The sequence below is a fragment of the Stenella coeruleoalba genome (genome assembly GCF_951394435.1).
Source record: "Stenella coeruleoalba genome assembly, chromosome: 11".
Taxonomy (NCBI): domain Eukaryota; kingdom Metazoa; phylum Chordata; class Mammalia; order Artiodactyla; family Delphinidae; genus Stenella; species Stenella coeruleoalba.
In genome coordinates this window covers 31,333,221-31,352,771 of record NC_137157.1, presented here as the reverse complement: position 1 = coordinate 31,352,771, position 19,551 = coordinate 31,333,221, and the positions used below count along the sequence as shown (strand labels likewise).

The window sequence follows — 19,551 nt, the reverse complement described above, 5'->3', positions numbered from 1 at the left end:
TGTTTAATGTTGTCCCAGAGGTCTCTGAGACTGTCCTCAGTTCTTTTCATTCTTTTTTCTTTATTCTGCTGTGCAGTAGTTATTTCCACTATTTTATCTTCCAGGTCACTTATCCGTTCTTCTGCCTCAGTTATTCTGCTATTGATCCCATCTAGAGTATTTTTAAGTTCATTTATTGTGTTGTTCATCGTTGTTTGTTTCATCTTTAGTTCTTCTAGGTCCTTGTTAAATGTTTCTTGCATTTTGTCTATTCTATTTACAAGATTTTGGATCATCTTTACTATCATTATTCTGAATTCTTTTTCAGATAGACTGCCTATTTCCTCTTCATTTGTTAGGTCTGGTGGGTTTTTATCTTGCTCCTTCCTCTGCTGTGTGTTTTTCTGTCTTCTCATATTGCTTATCTTACTGTGTTTGGGGTCTCCTTTTTGCAGGCTGCAGGTTCGTAGTTCCTGTTGTTTTTGGTGTCTTTCCCCAGTGGCTAAGGTTGGTTCAGTGGGTTGTGTAGGCTTCCTGGTGGAGGGGACTAGTGCCTGTGTTCTGGTGGATGAGGCTGGATCTTGTCTTTCTGGTGGGCAGGGCCACATCTGTTGGTGTGTTTTGGGGTGTCTGTGGACTTGTTATGATTTTAGGCAGCCTCTCTGCTAACAGGTGGGGTTGTGTTCCTGTCTTGCTAGTTGTTTGGCATAGGGTGTCCAGCACTGTAGCTTGCTGGTCGTTGAGTGAAGCTGGGTGCTGGTGTTGAGATGGAGATCTCTGGGAGATTTTCGCCATTTGATATTATGTGGAGCTGGGAGGTCTCTTGTGGACCAGTGTCCTGAAGTTGGCTCTCCCACCTCAGCGGCACAGCACTGACTCCTGGCTGCAGCACCAAGAGCCTTTCATCCACATGGCTCAGAATAAAAGGGAGAAAAAGTAGAAAGAAAGAATTAGTAGAAGAAAGAAAGAAAGAAAGAAAGGAAGGAAGAAAGAAAGGAGGGAGGGAGGGAGGGAGGAAGGAAGGAGAGAAGGAAGGAAAAAAAGAAAGAAAGAAGATAAAGTAAAATAAAATTATTAAAATATAAAATAAGTATTAAGAAAAATAAATAAAACAAACCAAAACAGACGGATAGAACCCTAGGACAAATGGCGGAAGCAAAGCTATGCAGACAAAATCTCACACAGAAGCATACACATACACACTCACAAAAAGAGGAAAAGGGGAAAAAATCATAAATCTTGCTTTCCAAGTCCACCTCCTCAGTTTGGGATGATTCGTTGTCTAGTCATGCATTCCACAGATGCAGGGTACATCAAGTTGATTGTGGAGCTTTAATCCGCTGCTTCTGAGGCTGCTGGGAGAGATTTCCCTTTCTCTTCTTTGTTCTTACAACTCCCAGGGGCTCACCTTTGGATTTGGCCCCGCCTCTGCATGTAGGTCGCCTGAGGGCGTCTGTTCTTCGCTCAGACAGGACGGGGTTAAAGGAGCCGCTGATTTGCGAGTTCTGGCTCACTCAGGCCGGGGGCGGGGGGGAGGGAGGGGCGTGGAGTACAGGGCGAGCGTGCGGCATCAGACGCCGGCACGACGTTGCACCAGCCTGAGGCGCGCCGTGCGTTCTCCCGGGGAAGTTGTCTCTGGATCCCGGGACGCTGGTAGTGGCAGGCTGCACAGGCTCCCCAGAAGTGGGGTGTGGATAGTGACCTGTGCTCGCACACAGGCTTCTTGGTGGCGGCAGCAGCAGCCTTAGCGTCTCATGCCCGTCTCTGGGGTCCGCGCTTTTAGCCGCGGCTCGCGCCCGTCTCTGGAGCTCCTTTAAGCAGCGCTCTTAATCGACTCTCCTCGCGCACCAGGAAACAAAGAGGGAAGAAAAAGTCTCTTGCCTCTTCTGCAGCTCCAGACTTTCCCCCGGACTCCCTCCCGGCTAGCCGTGGTGCACTAATGCCCTGCAGGCTGTGTTCACGCCGCCAACCCCAGTCCTCTCCCGGCGCTCCGACCGAAGCCTGAGCCTCAACTCCAGGCCCCGCCTGCCCCGGCGGGTGAGCGGACAAGCCTCTCGGGTTGGTGAGTACCGGTCGGCCCTGATCCTCTGTGCGGGAATCTCTCCGCTTTGCTCTCCCCTGTTGCTGTGCTCTCCTCCGCGGCTCCGAAGCTTTCCCCCTCCGCCACCCGCAGTTTCCGCCCGCGAAGGGGCTGCCTAGTGTGTGGAAAACTTTCCTCCTTCACAGCTGCCTCCCACTGGTGCAGGTCCCGTCCCTATTCTTTTGTCTCTGTTGTTTCTTTTTTCTTTTGCCCTACCCAGGTACGTGGGGGGGTTTCTTGCCTTTTCGGAGGTCTGAGGTCTTCTGCCAGCATTCAGTAGGTGTTCTGTAGGAGTTGTTCCACGTGTAGATGTATTTCTGATGAATCTGTGGGGAGGAAGGTGATCTCCGTGTCTTACTCTTCCGCCATCTTCCCGAAAGCCTCGAGAGAAAAAATATTAATTAAAAAAAAAAGAATAGGAGAGGTCTGTCATCTGACTTCTACACCAGTCGTAGACCAGTGGTTTTCATCAGTTTTCTATGGAGCTCTTCTGTTCCGTGGCAGTGCTTCAGAGGCCTGGTGACCATACAGTTTATGAGTGTGGAAGGGGGGGACTGTTAATAATTATGCTGGAACACCTGGTGCAAACCAGGAGTGTCCTGAAGCAACTGGCACCATTTTCACTCCCTTCAGAGGCCATGGGATGAGGCTGGAGGCAGCCCTACCTGCAGGGCTTCAAATTCTCTGTCTCAATCAGAGCAGCTCTGCTTTCACCTGTTCGGTGTAGGTTATTCTGCAGAAAACATAATTCTAAAGGGAGTTTCAATTGCCATAAAAAAGACTGAAAACTATTGGCTTAGGAAAAAGTTTGAGGTTCAAGAACAAAAAGGTTTTAATGGAGGAGGTATTTTTCAGAAGTTAAAAAAAAAAAACCTGGGGCTTCCCTGGTGGCGCAGTGGTTGAGAGTCCGCCTGCCGATGCAGGGGATGCGGGTTCGTGCCCCGGTCCGGGAGGATCCCACATGCCGTGGAGCGGCTGGGCCCGTGAGCCGTGGCCGCTGAGCCTGCGCGTCCGGAGCCTGTGCTCCGCAACGGGAGAGGCCACAACAGTGAGAGACCCGCGTACCACAAAAAAAAAAAAAAAGAAAAAAAAAAAAAACTTGCTTTTTTTGTTCCCTCTACCTCACAAGTCAAGGGGTGTTAAAATATTATGAAGCATGTGTACTTTTAAAATTACAACTATATTTTTAAACCATTTGTTGGTGATGCAATTGCAAAAAGCATCTAAAATTCTCACATCTATACTTGATTCATAGAATGGCATGTTACAAAGGGGGGAATAGATGATAAGACTATGTTTAAAATTGACTTGTAAGTTGTGACTTTACAAGCCAGGTTTCATCCTGGATCACATTTTTTTTATAATGCTGTGAAAATGAACAACTTTAACAATAACAACAAATGTGGTGTGAGAATCAGTTGCTAAAGAGCCCGAGATTTCCTTTTACAGTTCACTAGTGTTGAAAGGTAGAAAAATTATCCATATAACATGTGAATGCCAATAAAAATGCTTAAAAATATCCATAATAGTGAATAAGAACTAAGAGTTCAATAAAAATACGCGTTGGAGAGATATGTTAGGATCTAGAAAATCATTGAATTCTGATTGATTTCATTCCCAGACTTCAAGTCTTTTCCTTGTATTTAATTTCACTGAAAATTTGAAATTCACACCTAAAATTTTCAATTTCAGTAGAAACTTGACACTCAAAATTTGGGAATAATATTGTGTGTATTTTTCTTCCCCTTCCTCCTCCTCCTATTTCATCTTTCTCTTCTTCTTTGAACATTTACTGAGGTTAGTGTGTGTTTAAGAACTGAACTTGATGAATTTTTGTTTCTCAAGTCTAACTTTGGTTTTCAAGTTAGGCAAAAAGATCAGTACCATCCCCCCCAAACTGAGATGCTATTAATAACAGGATTTCCTGTCTAGATCCATTTGGTGAAGTGTCATTTTTTCCGCATAACTCTAATCTATTTGTCAATATCCTCTCAGAAGTGTCCAATAGAGTCTTTAGGCAAGGGGTACCCTTCACAATGTTATATTCATTCACAATATAGAACTTTATTATGCTGAAATACTATTTGGAGGTTTTAGCGTTTAGACACCCAGTCCCTGCCCTTAGGATACACACAATCCTGTGGAGAAACAGAGAAGCAGAGAGGCAAATAGGCAGTTGCATGTAATGGTAAGTGTCACGATAGGAATAGGCACAAGTTCCCAGGGAACAAGAAACAGGGGACACCTAACTAGGTATTAGGAAATTGAGGAAGATTGGGATAGGATGTCTGAGATGCATCCTGAACACTAGTAAATGTTCTTCATAAAAACTATGTAAGTAGAGATTCAAGTATTCTAGAGAGTTCAACCTCATGTTCATTCATTCCCACCTCATTGTAAAGTCCCTTGGATAGCTATCTCCATGCTGGAACCTGCCACACTGAGACACCTGTGTTCTGATTCGGAGGAATCAGAACACAGGTGTTCTGGGAAAGGGAAAGAACACAGGTGTTCTGGGAAAGGGAAAGGTGAATGTATCAAATATCAGGGAAGTCTAAGATTGAGTGAAATACTGCAGCAGGGCCATGACTTCAGAAGTCAGAGGTCAGTATAACAAGATATAGCTCTCAGTCTACACACTTACATGGGCAAAGATGATCACATGCAAAATTGTTCATTTAAACCAACTGAATTCAAATGCCAAACCTCAGCCCATCAGATCTCAGTCATTTTTGAGGCTCTTCATTCTTTGCTGGGCAAAGTCCTTGGATCTTACCTAGCTCAAGGCTGTGGGGAATCCTCTGGTTATTGGATGTTTAGTCCATGCCACTTATCATGAGGATATTCCGTTTCTAAGTTCATGGTTCCCTAAGCTTGGGCATCTCTGCTGCTTGGACACATGCATCTTTGTCTTTGGAGAGACTAAGAACCCTGGTGCCTGGGCTCATGGCTCTCTAAATGCTCAAAAGGCGGCACACTCCCTTGGAAATCTTTCCCCTGTATGAGGTGCTACAAGGTTGCACCACAAGCCCTCTCAGACCTCTCTCCCCCTCCTCAGTCAATCCTAGAGTGCTCATAGTTTTTCCAGTGCCCTCTCCACTTTCTTATACTTCCCTGGCATAATCGTTCTAGAGATTTTGTTTTAAATAAAAGCAGAAAAAGCTCTCAACATTTGGCTGCTTCTGCTTTGGCTCTGCCCAAATCTTTGAGGCCATAATTACAAAGCTGGCTGCCTGTTAGAAATGAGGGGAGGGAATATGTAGGCAGAACATGCACACTTTAATCTTTCAATACGTTATCCTGCCATTTAGTGCATGGTCCATGGGAAGGAGTAGGGGGAGGAGGTCGGTGCCATTGAGCTAAGCTAGAAAAGTGCCAGGGACCCTGGCCACTCACGTCACCTGCATGATGCTTGGTATCATCTTGCCTGCAGCCTGTAGCAGGCCTGGTGCAGGTTATCAATGCTTGGCCTCCTGTGTCTTGAAGCCAGTGGTTTTATATCTGATGTACTTCAAATCCCCAACAACTTTGTCTCTTTCAAATTGTCAACGACAGAGCTTTTGGTCTTCTGCTTTGGAGTCATCTTCAAAGTTATCCCATGTGTTCTTCAGCTGCCCTACATTTTCAGGGCAGAGCTGGATTCTCCTTATGCCCCTGGGTCAGAAGTATACACCTTGTGTTCCTGCTGCCAAGGAGACCTGAGTTTTTCCAGCAGAATTGTTGTCATTATTGACTCTCATTATTATTAATAGAATATTCCACTCTATGGCAATTAAGGTTTTAAAGCTTTTTCACTCATTATCCCATTTGATCCTCGTGAGGATCCTGAAAACTAGGACAAATGTATCATCTATGCTTCCTAACTATTGTCTTGATTAGAGCCCTTAAAAGCGGTAGACTGACTGAAGGCTGGCTGATAGAAATTTCAGTTGCTAAAAACATATTCCAGATAACCAGAATGAACTGTTCCCAAGGCATTTATGTCTTATTTCAGCTGAGGACAAATCACTGCACGGTAGCCGAGGTATTCACATACAAATCTATTCAGAACATTATAGGAATTGTCATGGGGGGGTTGAAGGACATTAGTTATACACTTCACTCTGAATCAGATTATATCTCTTTGATGCCAGTTAAAATCTTCATGGGGAAGTTGTTCTCAGTGTAACAAAAGGATCACTATGAACTTTTTTCTTTGTTTCTTTTCTTTCTTTTTCTCACTTCCTCCCACCTTCCCACCTTCCCTCTCTTCTTTCTTCCTTTTTCTCCCATTCATTCATTTGTTCATGCATTTGTTCATTTGTTCCTGCATTCCTTCCCTCCCTTCCTCCCTCCCTCCCTCCCCTCAAGCACATGTGAAAAACATCATTTTCTACTTCCAAAGCTCTAAAAGAAAAACTAAGCAATAACGATTTCTCCAGAACTCAAGGGTTATCATTAACTCAATTAACTAAATAGCAAATATGTTTGTTATACATACATAGTTAAAATATATATGTAGTTTTATATTTACAATTTACTAAGGTGAAAGGAACGTTTATTTATTGATCCCCTATAATATGTCAGACACTGTGCTGAATTTTACATGTGTTTTGTCATTTAAACCTCATAACCATCCTTTGAAATAGATATTACTGTGGCTTAAAGTAGTTGAATGTATTTGCTAAGACCTTATAATTGAAAAATGACAGAAGCAGAATTCAAAATCAGTTCTTGATACATTGTCATTCCAGGAGGATGTATTGAAAATGGTATAATTCAAATCTGGACTAGAATCACAGAACATTTAACCTCAAACTAGGAAGTAACTTCAGAGGTCTCCTTGAAACAAAATGCTGCTCCTTTAAACTTCTTTGCCAAGTGATTGCCTAGTTTCTACTAGGACAAATCTAGTAAGAGGTTGGATTATTTTCTTGAGAAATTCATCCTTGTTTTGAGCCAAATTGTGTTTCTCTTTCTTTCTCTATCGCATCCTTTGATCCTGGCTATATCCTGTGTGCGGGGAGACCATACGTCCTACTTGATTCAGGACAGTCTTGGTTTATATGAATCTGTTGGCCCAGCATAATTAGTAATAATCTCTCCTTTTAACTGTCAGAAATGCCTCATTTTGGATGATAAATTATATGCCCACCCATCTATGAGGTCACATAGATTCGACAGTTTTCCAAATATTTGAGGAGAGTCATCAAGCCTCTCATCTCCTCTGCTGGCTAAATGTTCCTGGTTGATCTTTACCACAGATGATACAGTTGCAGGTTTCCCTCAAACCCCTCATAGTCACAGTCCTCTGGACATTTTCTAATTTATATGTTCTTCACTGAGTCTTCTTGGACCCTTGGGGAGTCCAAGCATAGGGTTTGATACTCTATGTGAAATATTGCATGTAAGGGGATCATATTAGTTTTTGTGCGATGCTATAACAAATTAGCACAAATTAGGTGGGTAAAACCAACAGAAGTTTTTTCTCTTACAGTGTGGGGGGCCAGAAGTCTAAAACCGAAGTGTCAGAAAGGTTGGTTCCTTCTGGGGGCTCTGAGGGAGAATCCATCCCACACCTCTCTCCTAGCTGGTGGTGGCTTCCAGTAATCTCTGGCATTTCTTAGCTTGTGGCAGCATACTTCCAATCTCCACCTCTGTCTTCACATGATATTCTTCTCAGTGTTTCTGTGTCTTCTCCTTTTCTGTTCTCTAATTCCAGGATGACCCTATCTTGATATTCTTTACTTAATTACATCTGCAAGGACTCTATTTCCAAAATTCCCAGGTACTAGAGGTTAGGACCTGGGTATCTTCTGGAGGAACACAGTTCAATTCACTAAAAGCATATATGCATTGTTCTGAAAAGTGGCCTAATAGATTTTCTCATACCACAGAGGAATCTGTAATTTCCCCAAAAGATGAAAACTGTTCCAGCTTTTCATCTATCCTGCATACAATATTCCCAGCATCCTTAAGGACAGTTTTTACTGAAGTCATAATGCCTGGCACATGGTAGGCTTTTAATAAATATTTGTTTAACAAATGATTGAATGGTTTGATCATTTTAGAGAAAAGTTCCGTCCGAAAATTTGCTTTGCTTATGGCAGCCAATGGATATATTTGTTTTTGAAGGGAAAATGCTAATGCTAATTAGAACTGAGTTGGTTTGTGATTATAGCTAATTGGAGTCACCTACATTTCAGACAAAATAATAGGAGCATCTTCTTGTAAAAAGGATTCCTTACTTTCCTTATCTTACGTGGTTCAGGCGGAAATTGATCAAAACAGATCAGGTCTCCAGAAAATGCCAGGGTTCCATTAGAAACAGACATCTGTCTCCTTTTTTTCCATCAGTCCCTTGCTCCTCTGACTCTAGGCCAGGGATGCTCTGGCTTCCTGGATTACTCTGTTTTTCTCCCTGTGAGAAAAAGAACTTAACGTTGCTTTCTCCACTCCCTGGCAAAAACCTTATTAAGACACCACTCCATTTGATGGGGCCTATAAAATTAACCTCTATATTCCCCCACGTTTTCCCTTGGGGAAGAATTATTTCTTCAAAACCTCATCCTACAGTCAACTTAGATCCCTAATTGTCCCTTTCCAAAATCTAGCACCAGTCTTTTCTGGTATTTTTTATGATGTATTTCACAGCTGGAACATTGCCTTTCAGAATGAAGTCCAGCAATCTGCAGACTTTTCCCAATGATTAGTTATACTACAGTCTCAGCAACCTAGGATAAAACCAGTTTTGAAACCAGTCAATCAACTGACAATTATGCCCCAGTTAATTCTGTGCTGCATGAGACATGTTTCCTCACATTAGATTTCCAATGGTGTGCTTCCAATGTCCAAGATTCTTTTTTTGCAATGTGACTGAATAGAGACCTGATTTTAGTAATTTAATTTTACTGGGTCTTTTTCTTCTGAGTTTTAACAATTTATGCCATGAGGAAAAATGGATTCTAGAAAAATAATTTTAGATTTTTCCCTCACAGCTGAAAATCAAGAAAGGTAGATAAAATGGTGTATCAGCTATTATAATCTTGGTTACTATCAAGGGATTCTTATTGAGCTTTTGGTATTATGTAAATGGAACTTCTTTTGCCTTGATGGAACTCCCAAATAAGACGAATGTAAAATTTTTTAATGTTTATATCCTCCTGCCAAGGTACCAGTTATTTGTTTAGATATATGGCTACAATGCAACAATCTTGTGAATTCCATTTAGTCCACGTATCCGACAGATGAAATAAATATTGCCATGGACTTGAATGCCAGGGTAGAGAGTAGGGTTTCCAGAGCCTTATGTCGACTCATTTTCAAGTAGGAGGATTGTTTCCCCATGGGTCATTCTTTTAAGTGGAATGTTCCTGTTCAAATTAATTTTTGGACTTTAACTTTACTAACACTGCCATTTTAAGACCCCCTCCCTCCTGCAAATACTTAGTGTCCCAGCTATGTTTGTACAGTCCTGGACTTGATTATTTTTCCTTGTCCTATTTTCTGAAATTAGAATGTAAACTGTGTCTGAGTTGTTACAAAAAGTTCTACAAACTTAAAAATATGCTTTTATGGTTTGAAGAGTTCCTGAAACTCCATTCTTATGCCTTTTAAAAGAACCTTCCCTCCTTAGCTCCTAACAGCAAATTGGCATTCTGAAGTTCTCTTATTTGTTCTTTGTTAGACTCATTTTAAGCCCTAATTTGAAGGATTACCAGGATGTTAAAAAATAATAATCCTATTTTAGCAAGTTGTCATAGAAAATGGCACTGAAAAGAAGCTACTTGGGAATGTAATTAAATTTAAATATTATTTTAAACTTATCACTTCTCAAAAACCTAAATATTACAGTTTTTGCACTTATTCCTGGACTTGGCTGTTAGAAAAATAGGGGTAGCTAGTTTAGGGAAATTACTACTACTGAATAGGTTTGTTGAGGGAGATTATAGAAATAGGATTGCTAATAAATATCTAAGAGGGGTTTATTTTTCCCAGCTGTGTAGTTCTATGAAAACAGCCTGAAAGTTTACAAATGCTAAGCCCCTCCAAGATACAAGAGCATCAGATATTCAAAGCCTGATATGACTTGTGAGTTAATCTTTCATTTCCACATGCTTCCTTTTGTCTTGCCTTCCTTCTTTCCATTTTTTTAATGTTTTCCCTTAAATACAATTAAAAGTAATAACATTACCACTGAATACACTAACAGGTATTAAAGAAAAATATTTTAGTTAATATTTAAATCTAATTAATTTTATAAATAGCTGCATACTATTCTGTAGAATATATATGCCACAATATTTTTCAACCATTTTGTATTGGCAAACATATGTTTTGCTATTACAAAAAAATCTTCAATATTTGTACATATATATATATTTTTTTTTTCTGTGGTACGTGGGCCTCTCACTGTTGTGGCCTCTCCCGCTGCGGAGCACAGGCTCCGGACGCGCAGGCTCAGCGGCCATGGCTCACGGGCCTAGCCGCTCCGCGGCATGTGGGATCTTCCCGGGCCGGGGCATGAACCCGTGTCCCCTGCATCGGCAAGCGGACTCTCAACCACTGCGCCACCAGGGAAGCCCTGTACATATATTCTTACATACTAATTCTTTTGGGTGAAATTCTTTTAAGTGATTTCTTGATCTAATTGTAAACTTATTTTAAATTTTATTAGTTACTGCCTAAGTATTTCTTTACAGATTATAGCAATTCCTTATGACCTTTTCACATAAGTAACAATTCTGACATAATACCATCTATATGGTTTAAGAGGCATGAAGAAGAGATCTAGAAAAGCCAGTTTCTCTCCTGTTAGAATTTCTAAAGGAGAGATTAGAGAAGATACAAGAAAACAAACAATAAAAAATGTAACAAACATATCCCCATAATTCTGAAGGAAGAACTAAAACGATATCTGACTTCTTGGCTGTGAGGTAGGTTGCTAGCAAACAATGTCTCTGAGGTACTAAAGAAAAATTACTTAGGTGCTATACACAGGCCAAATTCATTCCAATGTAAGAACAAAATTAAATGTCTCTGCCCACATTTCCTTGGGTGGGTCAGTGCCTGCCCTACTGCCATGTGAGTAGGGAAAGCACAAGAGGCAGAGGTAGAGATGAATAACAAGTGCTTGAGTGTTTCCTGCTCCCCCCTTTTCCTCCCATACTCCAAGGGCTAGATGACTGCATCTAAAGAAGAGGGGTGGGGAAAAAAAGCATTCTGGCAGAATGCTGACTGGCTCCCTAAAGAGATAGGCAATTTGGTAGAAGGATGGCAAGGTGGAAAGTTGAGGCCACATTTTAACGCCAGAGGCTGTCTCTCCTGAGGCATGTGCCTCCTCAAGCAAATAGGAAGTAGGGTCTAGGTTTTTACCTTCTCATAAGATATTCTTTACCTGCTCTATTAGTTATTTATTGCTGTATAACAAATTATCCCAACACTTAGTGGCTTAAAACAATAAACTTCCATCATCTCAAAGTTTCTGTGGGTCAGCAATCTGAGTATGGCTTAGCTGGGTGCCTCTGCCTCAAGGCTTCTCATGAGGCTGCAATCAAATTGTCAGCAAAGGCTGTTGTCTTATCTGAAGGCTCAGCTGTGGAAATATCGGCTTCCCAACTAAGTTCCTTATGTGTTTCTTGGCAGGATTTAGTTTCCCATGGACTGGTGACCAGAGGCCTTCCTCACTTCTTGCTATATGGCCTCTCCATAGGACAGCTCACCCCTGGACACATGACTTTCATTAGAGTAAGAAAGTGAGGGAGCAGGAGAGGATAGAACCCAGAGTCTTTTCTAATCTGTTCTTTAAAATGACATCCCATGCCATATTCTCATTAGATTAGCATTGCTAGGTCCAGCTCACACTCAAAAGGAGGAGATTACACAAGTATAAAAACACTGGCAAACATCTGATAGACTACATACCGCGCTTGCTATTGTTAAGTTCCTATGCCTAGTGAAATATAAGCACACAGGAAAGAATAAGGAGAATCTGAGGGATGCAACAGAAAACAAAAGCAGCAAACTAAAGAGCTTATGCCAGAAGAAAAACAATGAATATATCAGAGAGAACAGGGTTTAAAGTAAGCTTAATATCCTCAAAGGAGTATGGGCAGATATTGGTAATATGACGTAGGAAACAAACATTGATTAAAAGGACTGGGGAAGGGCTTCCCTGGTGGCGCAGTAGTTGAGAGTCCACCTGCCGATGCAGGGGACATGGGTTCGTGCCCCGGTCTGGGAGGATCCCACATACCGCGGAGCAGCTGGGCCCATGAGCCATGGCCGCTGAGCCTGCGTGTCTGGAGCCTGTGCTCCGCAGTGGGAGAGGCCACAACAGTGAGAGGCCCACGTACTGCAAAAAAAAAAAAAAAAGGACTGGGGAAAATTATGGTTTTGAAAAATACGATAGAAGAATTCCATATGTAGAATGTATATCAAAAATATATAATTGAAAATGAGGGTATATGCAAGGTGCAAGAACTAATGGAAGAAATTATCATTAAGAAATGACTGAAATGGAAAATAGAAAACTCAAGAGATAAAATAAATCAATACATGAATAGCAGGAATCACAGAAGAAGAAAAATGTATAAACAGAAGGGAATAAATATTTGAAAAAATAATGACTGAGAATTTCCCTGAAGTGTTTCTAAAACTTAAATATTACTGTGTGTATCTTCAACTCTCCTAGTGAGTCTATAAACAATTTAAAACTCTGTAATTAGAGCAGAAGCAAGAAGAACTACAATCCTGCAGCCTGTGAAACAAAAACCACATTCACAGAAAGATAGACGACGAAAAGGCAGAGGGCTATGGACCACATGAAGTAACAAGATAAAACCACAGAAAAACAACTACATGAAGTGGAGATAGGCAACCTTACAGAAAAAGAATTCAGAAAAATGAGAGTGAAGATGATCCAGGACCTCGGAAAAAGAATGGAGGCAAAGATCGAGAAGATGCAAGAAATGTTTAACAAAGACCTAGAAGAATTAAAGAACAAACAAACAGAGATGAACAATACAATAACTGAAATGAAAACTACACCAGAAGGAATCAATAGCAGAATAACTGAGGCGGAAGAACAGATAAGTGATCTGGAAGACGGAATGGTGGAATTCACTGCTGTGGAACAGACTAAAGAAAAAAGAATGAAAAGAAATGAAGACAGCCTAAGAGACCACTGGAACAACATTAAATGCAGCAACATTTGCATTATAGGGACGCCAGAAGGAGAAGAGAGACAGAAAGGACCAGAGAAAATATTTGAAGAGATTATAGTCGAAAACTTCCCTAACATGGGAAAGGAAATAGCCACCCAACTCCAGGAAGCGCAGAGTCCCATACAGGATAAACCCAAGGAGAAACATGCCAAGACACATAGTAATCCAACTGGCAAAAATTAAAGACAAAGAAAAATTATTGAAAGCAGCAAGGGAAAAATGACAAGTACCATACAAGGGAACTCCCATAAGGTTAAAAGCTGATTTCTCAGCAGAAACTCTACAAGCCAGAAGGGAGTGGCACGATATACTTAAAGTGATGAAAGGGAAGAACCTACAACCAAGATTACTCTACCCGGCAAGGATCTCATTCAGATTTGATGGAGAAATCAAAAGCTTTACAGACAAGCAAAAGCTAACAGAATTCAGCACCACCAAACCAACTCTACAACAAATGCTAAAGGAACTTCTCTAAGTGGAAAGCACAAGAGAAGAAAAGGACCTACAAAAACAAACCCCAAACAATTAAGAAGATGGTCATAGGAACATACATACCGATAATTACCTTAAACGTGAATGGACTAAACGCTCCAACCAAAAGACACAGGCTTACTGAATGGATACAAAAACAAGACCCATCTATATGCTGTCTATCAGAGACCCACTGCAGACCTAGAGACACATACAGACTAAAAGTGAGGGGTTGGAAAAAGATATTCCATGCAAATGGAAATCAAAAGAAAGCTGGAGTAGCAATACTCATATAAGATAAAATAGACTTTAAAATAATGAATGTTACAAGAGACAAGGAAGGACACTACATAATGATCAAGGGATCAATCTAAGAAGAAGATATAGCAATTATAAATACATATGCACCCAACATAGGAACACCTCAATACATAACACAACTGCTAACAGCTATACAAGAGGAAACTGACAATAACACAATAATAGTGAGGGACTTTAACACCTCACCTACACCAATGGACAGATCATCCAAAATGAAAATAAATAAGGAAACACAAGCTTTAAATGACACAATAGACCAGATAGATTTAATTGATATTTATAGGACATTGCATCCAAAAACAGCAGATTACACTTTCTTCTCCAGTGCGCAGAGAACATTCTCCAGGATAGATCACATCTTGGGTCACAAATCAAGCCTCAGTAAATTTAAGAAAGTTGAAATCATATCAAGCATCTTTTCTGGCCACAACACTATGAGATTAGAAATGAATTACAGGGGAAAAACTGTAAAAAACACAGATACGTGGAGGCTAAACAATAAGTTACTAAATAACCAAGAGATCACTGAAGAAATCAAAGAGGAAATCAAAAAATACCTGGAGACAAATGACAATGAAAACACGATGATCCAAAACCTATGGGATGCAGCAAAAGCAGTTCTAAGAGGGAAGCTTATAGCTATGACAAACCCACAGCAAACATCATTCTCAATGGTGAAAAACTGAAAGCATTTCCTCTAAGATCAGGAATGAGAGAAGGATGCCCACTCTCACCACTATTATACAACATAGTTTTGGAAGTCCTAGCCACGGCAATCAGAGAAGAAAAAGAAATAAAAGGAATATAATTGGAAAAGAAGAAGTAAAACTGTCACTGTTTGCAGATCATATGATACTATACATAGAGAAGCCTAAAAATGCCACCAGAAAACTCCTAGAGCTAATCAATGATTTGGTAAAGTTGCAGGATACAAAATTAATGCACAGAAATCTCTTGTATTCCTATACACTATTGATGAAAAATCTGAAAGAGAAATTAAGGAAACACTCCCATTTACCATTGCAACAAAAAGAATAAAATACCTAGGAATAAACCCACCTAGGGAGACAAAACACCAGTTTCCAGAAAAGTATAAGACACTGAGTATGACTGAGTAATATTCCATTGTATATATGAACCACATCTTCTTTATCCATTCATCTGTTGATGGGCATTTAGGTGGCTTCCATGACCTGGCTATTGAAATAGTGCTGCAATGAACATTGGGATGCATGTGTCTTTTTGAATTATGGTTTTCTCTGGGTATATGCCCAGTAGTGGGATTGTTGGATCATATGGTAATTCTATTTTTAGTTTTTTAAGGAACCTCCATACTCTTCTCCATAGTGTCTGTATCAATTTACATTCCCACCAACAGTGCAAGAGGGTTCCCTTTTCTCCACACCCTCTCCAGCATTTGTTGTTTATAGATTTTCTGATGATGCCCATTCTAACTGGTGTGAGGTGATACCTCATTGTAGTTTTGATTTGCATTTCTCTAATAATTAGTGATGTTGAGCAGCTTTTCATGTGCTTCTTGGCCATCTGTATGTATTCTTTGGAGAAATGTCTATTTAGGTCTTCTGCCCATTTTTTGATTGGGTTGTTTGCTTTTTTAATATTGAGCTGCATGAGCTGCTTATATATTTTGGAGATTAATCCTTTGTCCGTTGATTCCTTTGCAAATATTTTCTCCCATTTTGAGGGTTGTCTTTTTGCCTTGTTTATGGTTTCCTTTGTTGTGCAAAAGCTGTGAAGTTAGGTCCCATTTGTTTATTTTTGTTTTTATTTCCATTACTCTAGGAGGTGGATCAAAAAAGATCTTGCTGTGATTTATGTCAATGAGTGTTCTTCCTATGTTTTACTCTAAGAGTTGTATAGTGTCCGGTCTTACATTTAGGTCTCGAATCCATTTTGAGTTTATTTTTGTGTATGGTGTTAGGGAGTGTTCTAATTTCATTCTTTTACATGTAGCTGTCCAGTTTTCCCAGCACCACTTATTGAAGAGACTGTCTTTTCTCCATTGTATATCCTTGCCTCCTTTGTCATAGATTAGTTGACCATAGGTGCGTTGGTTTATCTCTGGGCTTTCTATCTTGTTCCATTGATCTATGTTTCTGCTTTTGTGCCAGTACCATATTTTCTTGATTACTGTAGCTGTGTAGTATAGTCTGAAGTCAGGAAGTCTGATTCCTCCAGCTCCGTTTTTTTCCTCTCAATACTGCTTTGGCTATTCAGGGTCTTTTTTGTCTCCATACAAATTTTACGATGATTTGTTCTAGTTCTGTGAAAAATGCCAGTGGTAGTTTGATAGGGATTGCATTGAATATGTAGATTGCTTTGGGTAGTATAGTCATTTTCACAATATTGATTCTTCCATATAATATATATATCTCTCCATCTGTTGGTATCATCTTTAATTTCTGACATCAGTGTATTATAGTTTTCTGCATAGAGGTCTTTTGTCTCCCTAGGTAGGTTTATTCCTAGGTATTTTATTCTTTTTGTTGCAGTGGTAAATGGGAGTGTTTCCTTAATTTCTCTTTCAGATTTTTCATCAGTAGTGTATAGGAATGCAAGAGATTTCTGTGCATTAATTTTGTATCCTGCAACTTTACCAAATTCACTGATTAGCTCTAGGAGTTTTCTGGTGGCATGTTTAGGATTCTCTTTGTATAGTATCATGTCATCTGCAAACAGTGACAGTTTTACTTCTTTTTTTCCGATTTGTATTCCTTTTATTTCTTTTTCTTCTCTGATTGCCGTGGCTAGGACTTCCAAAACTATGTTGAATAATAGTGGTGAGAGTGGACATCCTTGTCTTGTTCCTGATCTTAGAGGAAATGCTTTCAGTTTTTCACCATTGAGAATGATGTTTGGTGTGGGTTTGTTGTATGTGGCCTTTATTATGTGGAGGTAGGTTCCCTCTGTGCCCACTTTCTGGAGAGTTTTTATCATAAATGGGTGTTGAATTTTTTCAAAAGCTTTTTCTGCATCTATTGAGATGATCATATGGTTTTTATTCTTCAATTTGTTGACATGGTGTATCACATTGATTGATTTGCGTATATTGACGAATCCTTGCATCCCTGGGATAAATCCCACTTGATCATGGTGTATTATCCTTTTAATGCATTGTTGGGTTCTGCTTGCTAATATTTTGTTGAGGATTTTTGCATCTATATTCATCAGTGATATTGGTCTGTAATTTTCTTTTTTTTGTAATATCTTTCTCTGGTTTTGGTATCAGGGTGATGGTGGCCTCATAGAATGAATTAGGGAATGCTCCTTCCTCTGCAAATTGTTGGAAGAGTTTGAGAAGGATAGGTGTTAGCTCTTCTCTAAATGTTTGATAGAATTCACCTGTGAAGCCATCTGTTCCTGGACTTTTGTTTGTTGGAAGATTTTTAATCACAGTTTCAATTTCATTACTTGTGATTTTTCTGTTCATATTTTCTGTTTCTTTCTGGTTCTGTCTTGGAAGGTTATACCTTTCTAAGAATTTGTCCATTTCTTCCAGGTTGTCCACTTTATGGGCATAGAGTTGCTTGTAGTAGTCTCTTAGGATGCTTTGTATTTCTGCAGTGTCTGTTGTAACTTCTCCTTTTTCATTTCTAATTTTATTGATTTGAGTCCTCTCCCTCTTTTTCTTGATGAGTCTGGCTAATGGTTTATCAATTTTATCTTCTTAAAGAACCAGCTTTTCGTTTTATTCATCTTTGCTATTATTTTTTTTGTGTCTATTTCATTGATTTCTGCTCTGATCTTTATGATTTCTTTCCTTCTACTAACTTTGGGTTTTGTTTGTTCTTCTTTCTCTAGTTCCTTTATGTGTAAGGTTAGATTGTTTATTTGAGATTTTTCTTGTTCCTTGAGGTAGGCTTGTATAGCTATAAACTTCCCTCTTAGAACTGTTTTTGCTGCATCCCATAGGTTTTAGATCGTCGTGTTTTCATTGTCATTTGTCTCAGGTATTTTTTGATTTCCTCTTTGATTTCTTCAGTGATCTCTTGGTTATTTAGTAACATTGTTTAGCCTGCATGTGTTTGTGTTTTTTACGGTTTTATTCCCTCTAATTGATTTCTAATCTCATAGCATTGTGGTCAGAAAAGATGCTTGATATGATTTCAATTTTCTTAAATTTACTGAGGCTTGATTTGTGACCCAAGATGTGATCTATTCTGGAGAATGTTCCGTGTGCACTTGAGAAGAAAGTGTAATCGGCTGTTTTGGGATGGAATGTCCTATAAATATCAATTAAATCTATCTGGTCTATTGTGTCATTTAAAGCTTGTGTTTCCTTATTTATTTTCATTTTGGATGATCTGTCCATTGGTGTAGGTGAGGTGTTAAAGTCCCTCACTATTATTGTGTTATTGTCAGTTTCCTCTTGTATAGCTGTTAGCAGTTGCGTTATGTATTGAGGTGTTCCTATGTTGGGTGCATATGTATTTATAATTGCTATATCTTCTTCTTAGATTGATCCCTTGATCATTATGTAGTGTCCTTCCTTGTCACTTTTAACATTCTTTATTTTAAAGTCTATTTTATCTTATATGAGTATTGCTACTCCAGCTTTCTTTTGATTTCCATTTGCATGGAATATCTTTTTCCAACCCCTCACTTTTAGTCTGTATGTGTCTCTAGGTCTGCAGTGAGTCTCTTATAGACAGCATATAGATGGGTCTTGTTTTTGTATCCATTCAGCAAGTCTGTGTCTTTTGGTTGGAGCATTTAGTCCATTCACGTTTAAGGTAATTATCGGTATGTATGTTCCTATGACCATCTTCTTAATTGTTTGGGGTTTGTTTTTGTAGGTCCTTTTCTTCTCTTGTGCTTTCCACTTAGAGAAGTTCCTTTAGCATTTGTTGTAGAGCTGGTTTGGTGGTGCTGAATTCTGTTAGCTTTTGCTTGTCTGTAAAGCTTTTGATTTCTCCATCAAATCTGAATGAGATCCTTGCCGGGTAGAGTAATCTTGGTTGTAGGTTCTTCCCTTTCATCACTTTAAGTATATCGTGCCACTCCCTTCTGGCTTGTAGAGTTTCTGCTGAGAAATCAGCTTTTAACCTTATGGGAGTTCCCTTGTATGGTATTTGTCATTTTTCCCTTGCTGCTTTCAATAATTTTTCTTTGTCTTTAATTTTTGCCAGTTGGATTACTATGTGTCTTGGCATGTTTCTCCTTGGGTTTATCCTGTATGGGACTCTGCGCTTCCTGGAGTTGGGTGGCTATTTCCTTTCCCATGTTAGGGAAGTTTTCGACTATAATCTCTTCAAATATTTTCTCTGGTCCTTTCTGTCTCTCTTCTCCTTCTGGCGTCCCTATAATGCAAATGTTGCTGCATTTAATGTTGTTCCAGTGGTCTCTTAGGCTGTCTTCATTTCTTTTCATTCTTTTTTCTTTAGTCTGTTCCACAGCAGTGAATTCCACCATTCCGTCTTCCAGATCACTTATCTGTTCTTCCACCTCAGTTATTCTGCTATTGATTCCTTCTGG

The 19,551-nt window shown here is 39.7% G+C and overlaps 1 long non-coding RNA gene across 1 annotated transcript in view; it reads left to right on the top strand.

Moving 5' to 3' along the window:
* The first annotated feature begins 1,602 nt into the window (after positions 1 to 1,602).
* LOC307194142 overlaps positions 1,603 to 19,551 on the top strand; it is a 168,250-nt gene continuing 150,301 nt past the window's right edge. Inside the window, exon 1 of the long non-coding RNA XR_013830518.1 lies at positions 1,603 to 2,041. This is a non-coding gene — a long non-coding RNA (uncharacterized lncRNA). The remainder of the gene's footprint in view (positions 2,042 to 19,551) is intronic.